General features: G+C 46.3%; 1 long non-coding RNA gene across 1 annotated transcript; it reads left to right on the top strand.

Annotated features, from left to right (window-relative positions):
- The first annotated feature begins 2,124 nt into the window (after window positions 1–2,124).
- LOC130678868 (uncharacterized) lies at window positions 2,125–3,791 on the top strand. The gene is made up of 2 exons (XR_008996785.1): window positions 2,125–2,333; window positions 2,791–3,791. It is a non-coding gene; the product is annotated as an uncharacterized LOC130678868 (long non-coding RNA).
- The last annotated feature ends 2,822 nt before the right edge of the window (window positions 3,792–6,613 follow it).

The raw sequence follows: 6,613 nt of genomic DNA, 5'->3' as shown, positions 1-6,613 counted from the left end.
TTTCACAAACCAGTCTGTGTTCCTGTCATTTTAGATTGAACATCAGGGGGACAAGCTGGAGATGGTGAGAGAGAAACATCAGGCTTCCCAGAAGGAAAATAAACATCTGAGTCTGAATGTGGATGAACTGGAGAGGTTAGAGGCGCCTGGTCCCATCTCTGTCCTCTTCCTAGGACCTGAGACTTTTAGCCACTTAGCTGCTTTGGGCTTAGTGTGTGGAAGGGTTTGAGGGATTCAAAGCCCTGGAAGGTACTAGGCAGACCTCAGAGGAGAGCTGTTTCCATTATGATGGTGAGCATTGTGCAAGGAGGGCAGTCTCTCAGCCAGGGGGACACTCTGTAACAGTGCGATCAAGATCACACCACTCTGAGGCACCATCTACCAGAGGGGTTCCATCCAAGCAAACCAGCAGGGTTGGTATGCTGTAGAGTGGGGCATTTACCCCCCGTATCTGCTCTCTGTTCCTGATCATCCTTCCCCAAGACCTTTCTGATCTGATTCTTCAATGGTACTTAAGGACTCTCGGAAGCTTGTCAGAGGTGAAGAACAGTCCTTTTGGAATCAGAATCCCTGGCCTTGGGTCCCAGCTTGGCCACATAACCTGTGTTGTGATGTTGAGCGAACCATTTAATGCTTTTGAATCTGTTTACTCATCTTGAGATTGAGATCAAGGTGTGGATAACAAAAATCTAGCTCCTGGGGTTATTGCGCATCTTTAGTGAAATAATCCTTAAAGGGCTTATTACAATGCACGTTGCTTGACATACAGAAGTGCCCAATAGTGTTAGTGTATATTAGTTGGTATAATCCCAATTTTAAATATGAGGAAACTGAGTTCAGGGAGAGGTTAAGTGACTTGTCCACAGTCACCAGCTGCTACCTGGAAAACCTGCAACTTAGGCCCCTAACCTCCTTCAGAGCTTTCAGTATCTGTAAAAGGAGGGCTGGAGCCTCAGTTTCAGAGGTGAAAAGGCCTGAGTTTCTTGCGGGGCTGTACATACCTCAGGTGGCTCATGCAGCCTCCAGGCAGGGACCAGACTCAGTCTCCTCCTGGGCTCCATCTTTGCTCTGTTCTGCTGGCCTCGAAGATGCAGCTGGATTCAGCACTACTTGCCGGGTTCCTTTGACTGAAGGTGTTCTGGAAGTGCAGTTGGGACCTTGCATATACATCGGGATGGCCACAACTGCACCATGACGGGTCACAGAAGTCCCTTTGCTAAAGGAGCCAGCAGTGAACAGGTGAAGCTGAGGGCATGGGTTTTGGTGACAGACCTAGCAGCACTACTGAACTTGGGCCAATGACTTTTACCTCTCTGTGGTTCAGTTAATTCATCTATAAAGTGGGGATAATGATGGAACCCACCTTCCATGTGGTGACACGCACGCTTAGCACAGCCCAAGGTAGTCTGTGCTTCCCTGCATTTCAGACAGTCCTCTAACCTGCTGCTCCACTTACCCAGTTCCTTGCTGCCTTGCTGATTAGCAGATTTCTTTGCTTTATTCCTGTGGTTCCTTGGAGATTCTGTCGTGAGGAGAGCCCTCGTCCAGGGGTGACTGGCAGCCCCCTGGTGGGGTGGAACAGACAGGCAAGGGTATGAGCAGGATCTAACTGAGTACTTTCACCTGGGAAACTGGAGGTGACCAGTGCCCAGAATATCGAGTTCCTACAGGTGATTGCCAAGAGAGAGGAGGCCATCCACCAGTCCCGGCTGCGGCTGGAGGACAAAACACGGGAATGTGGGACCCTGGCAAGGCAGATGGAAGGCGCCATTGAAGATCCTAGGAGGCAGGTCAGTCTCAGTTGTTTTACTAACTAGCTCTGGGACCTTGGGCAAATTGCCTGTTTTCTCAGCTGATTTCCCCATCTGAAAAATGAGCATATAGTAGCAATACCCGCCTCATGGATTTGTCATAAGTATCAAATGAGGGCTTGGCACTTTATTCACCATTGCTCATTTAATTGGCACCAGCATGGAACTCTAGTTTTCAACCTTAGGTGATGACTGGTCAGCGTTGGGAGAAGGTGGTAAAGCTGGGTTGTAGAAGCTGCCCCCACAATTAGCTCCCACCCGGAGGCCCAGAGAACTCCTCACAGTGATGTCCAAGGACTTTGTGTGAGACCAGACGATGGGAGTGGCCCAGCCTTCTCTCTGCCAGGTGTTCCCGTGTCAGGTCAACCAGTCCCACCTCCATGCTTCCTGGGCAGGTGGAGCAAACCCAAGGAGCACGCAGTCACCAAGGAGTGTGCAGCTTAGAACAAAATTCTGGACCTGGAAACGCAGCTGAGCAGGACTAAAACCGAGCTCAGCCAGCTGCAGCGGAACCGGGACGATGTGAGTCAGGCTGGTGGGTAGTGGGGAGTCAGGCTGGTGGGCAGGGGCAGAAGAGAAGCAAGTGGATTGAGATTTAGCTTCCTGAGGCCTCCAGGGCTAGGTGTTTGTTGTTTTTATGAACGTGACAAGGTTTTATTTTTCTCCAATCACTGTCCGCATCTCTTAAGGATATCCCAAGTAGATCTTTTTTATGCCTTTATTTAGATACCATTTACATGCCATAAAATTCACTTCCAAAATTGTATAATTCAGTGGTGTTTACTGTACTCATAGAGTGGTGCAGTTATCACCACAATCGAGATTGAGAATATTTTCAGAAAGAAATTGTTTTCTTAGAACCGTGTACTGTTAGCAGTTACTCCCATCCCCCTGCTCTCAGCCCCTGGCAACCGCCCGGTGTCCGGCTTTGTCTGTCCCGGACATTTCCCACACTTGGCCCCCACTGTTTCTCCTTCAGGCTGACCGCCACTACCAGAGCCGGCTGCGGGACCTGAAAGACCGCCTGGAGCAGTCGGAGAGCACCAGTCGCAGCATGCAGAACTACATCCAGTTCCTCAAGTCATCCTATGCCAACGTGTTTGGGGACAGTGCCTACACTACCTACCTGACCAGCTCTCCCATCCACTCCTGATCTCCTCCTGCCTGAGGCTGCCAGTCTCAGGCCAGGAGCCTGATTGATACCATGGGATCTAAGGAGTTGCTAAAGCCATATTTGAAAAGCCTGTAAGTTTTCTTCTCTCTCCCAGTGATGAAGTGTGTTCAGGATTTTGTCTTAGCTCCTGGCTTCAAAGAAGTCCCTAAGGCAGTGGGGGATGTAACAGAAACCACTTAGCCCTCTCCTTTCTGATAGAGTCGCCTGATGGAGGTTTTTGATTACTTTGACAGGCCTTCAGTCTAACCACTGTGAAGGTACCAGAGGTTAGCTCACCATGACTTTGCTCATCCCTTTCCTGAGAGGAAGTCTGGACTGGACTTTTCCCTCCGTCCCCTTAACAGTGCTCCTCTTTTTAGGAATTTCTTGGGTTTTCTCTGACCTGAGCCAGCAGAAGCCTCTAACCAGAGGTCCTCACCACCCATCCTGGGCCGGGAGCATGTTGTTCCCTTGCTGTTTATTTCATGGGTTTGTGTTTACCCCAAGGCTCCCTTCCCAAGCCCACTGGCCACCTCCTGCCCAAGTTTCCTTGATGCCACTTGCCCCCTGACACTTACACCCAAGGGCTCCTGTCCAGTTGGCCTTTTAAAAGTATAATCCCAATCTCGTTGATTTTTGTTTTTCTTTGCCAGCTTTGTATCTATGGACTACATTTATTCTTGTACTATGTGTGTTGTTTTACAAAAAGCTTCTATAATCAATATTTGAGGCTCTGTTGCATGATTTCCTTTACCCACCCCATCCCTTTTCTAAAAATGATTAAGTCAAATGCTGCAGGAGACCAGTAAACATTTTTATGGCACTTGCTACATGGAACATGAGGCTTTTCCTTTATTTTTTGGCCAAAGTCTATTCTTTCTCTTTGTGTGCCTTCATATCATAATCCTGAGATGAATGGAGAAAACAGCATTTGGGGGCAGATCACTTTAGCTGTTAGGAGGAAGTCAGGATGTTTATATACTACTGTTTTGAAAATGTTAATTGGTTTCTGAAAAGGTTATAGGCTATTTTTGTTTCCTTCCCATTTTCCTGTACTTAAAAGAACGAACAAATTCCTTAGAGAGGAGAACAGATTTGGAGTTTGAACCCTAACTTTTCCATTCTAGCTGGTATCAGCTTTCTGGGTGATCCAGTCTTGTCTTCTCTAAGCCACTCGAATCAAGTCCAAAACCAAGAAAATTCTTCTCTGTCCTCAAAGGCAAGGGATCCCACCCATGCATCTGCATTTCACGACCAGGAACACCATCCACCCACCCCAAATTTGGGGGATATTTGTAATTTTCAGCTTTTAATTTTGCCATGGGCGGTCATTGAAAAAACAACCATTTTTCAAACCAAAAAACAAGTACTATTGCCACAAAACCTGGCCTGTTTTCACTCCCTTAACGCAAACAGACTATTTACCAGGTGGTAGCAGTACTTGAACTTAGAATGTATGAGAAACCTTCCCAAGAAAGGACAGTTGGCAGATTTACATCAATGTGCGTGGGCATCTAGTTTGTTTTCCTTTTGTCGAGCTAATGACACCCTCCTCAGTGCAGAGCAGTGCTATTTATAACGTGGCTATGGAGAACCTGTCAGAGTCCATTGCCAGGACTCTATCAACAACAATTTGTCTTTGCAAAGTATTTTATTACAAAAATCCCAGAGAGTTTGTAAAAAATTAAAAACTGAAACATGTTTATATTGCTCCAGAGGCTTTTCCTTTCTACCCGAAGCTGAGAACCCATCAAATAGGCCAAAAGTTGAAGGGTCCTACCCAGTTAAAGCTCGTTCCTGGCAACGGTGAATTCCCTAATGCAACTGTTGGGGGAGAGGCGTTGTGTGTTTTTCTCAGTTCTTGTCCCCGCCTGCGACAGTGAATCGAAGGGCAGAGACACAGTGAAGCAAAATAAAAGTTTTATTTAAAGTTACTGAGAAAGTACAGGTGACCTCAGAGAGAGGAGCATCCCGAAAGGTTGGAGAGAAACAATTTGAGATTAAAAGGTTATACTCTCAGAAAGTGTGGGCGACTTCAGAGAGAGGAGCGCCTCGAGAGGTTGCGGATTCCCCCTTTTAAGTAATTTTTTTTTTCAGGACTATGACCAGGGGCTAGGGGTGTGGACTTGTTATGTGGTCTCAAGTATCTTTGATGAGACCTTAAGTTTCTTATCAGTCCTCTAGGTAATTCTGCAAAATGAGCTTAACCCAAGAGATTTACTGCTCTTGTCCCCTCCCAGGATAATAGCTTCCTGGTTTCGGAGCTTGTTGATCAATACCTTCTGCTCTTCCTCCAAAGTGGACAGTTATTTGTTTGCTAAAGATATGTTAAGAATCTTCTTAAACGTCCTCATTTTTTTTCAAAATGCAATTTTGGCTTTAAGGTGGGATCTCCCTGTTTTTATTATGCTGTTTATAGGTATAAGTCCGGGAGAGGAAATCCCGGGGCAAAATACCTCTAAAAACCATGATCAGTCCAAGGGAGAAATAAAGTTTAAAATCCGTTTATTGCATACAAACTGTAGTCTGGGGCCATTTCTCTATTTCCTGCTCCAGCAGAAACCAAAAACCCGCCCTCCCCCTCACCTCTCAGGTACAGATAAGCCCTCCTAGCCCAGGTAATTACCCACTGATAGGGAAATGAACTTCTCTTCACCCCTGAGGAATGGTGCAAATGCACTAAAGCCATACTCTTTCCACCCCTGAATGCCTATTGATATGCAGATATACTAAAGCCAGGTGAGCTAGTCTGGAAATGTTACAATTTTATACCCACAATAGGTGGGCCTTTTAGCAGGCTAGAGTAAATCTTACAATGATCTAATTGACACAATGAAGACCTGGGCTGTGCTCAGATACCTCTCTTTATCTGGGGAATATTCAAACATTCAAGGCCAAGTTACTCTTGACCTTTTGAGCTTTAACTGATTAACTTTAACTCTGAGTCTTTTCTGGATTTCTAGTTCTAATTGGTTAACTGAGTCCTTTCTAGGGAGCTTTACTGACCTTGTTCTCTTTCCTCCCTGCTCATATCTATTTTCCTGCCTAACACAACTAGCACCTTTATCCAGTTCTAACACATTTACATTAGCCTACAATCAAATATACTCATTAGCAGCCACCACCCATTTCCCCTTCCACCAGCCCCTGGCGACCAGTAATCAAGTCTCTATGGATTTATCGTTTCTGGACATTTAACATAAATGAAATCTGTAAGATAAATTGTAGCCGGAATAAGCAGGCAAAGAGAGGCAACAAAGGGCCAGGTAATTTATTTAAATACCCCCGGTGAGGTTCTATGGCCTTCTTGCCGGAGGCCAGAGAAGTCACGCCGGGTTAGGGAGGTGGGGCGCTTATAAGGGATTAGGAGGGGGAGGAGTGGGCAAACTATTTTAGGGGGGTGTTGAGAGGTATGACTGGCTAAAGGTGACATAATGGTCAACTAGAAACTTTTTTCCTTCCAAGAGGGAGGAGGCTGACTGACATCCGGGTCCCAGTTGGCACATCAGGATGGAATTCAGGGAGAGCTGTCCCCTTTCCATATATGGCACGGACTTTGGGGTCTGGTCTGTTCTCCCCCTATGGCATCTCTCTGTTGTTTGCATGTCCTTGTTTTTCCTTTCTCCAGCCTAACAAAATCAAACAATAT

Source organism: Manis pentadactyla, chromosome 3 (assembly GCF_030020395.1).
Source record: "Manis pentadactyla isolate mManPen7 chromosome 3, mManPen7.hap1, whole genome shotgun sequence".
NCBI classification, from domain to species: Eukaryota; Metazoa; Chordata; class Mammalia; order Pholidota; family Manidae; genus Manis; species Manis pentadactyla.
Note: the sequence above shows the minus strand (reverse complement) of the source record. Positions and strands in the feature narration are given on the sequence as shown.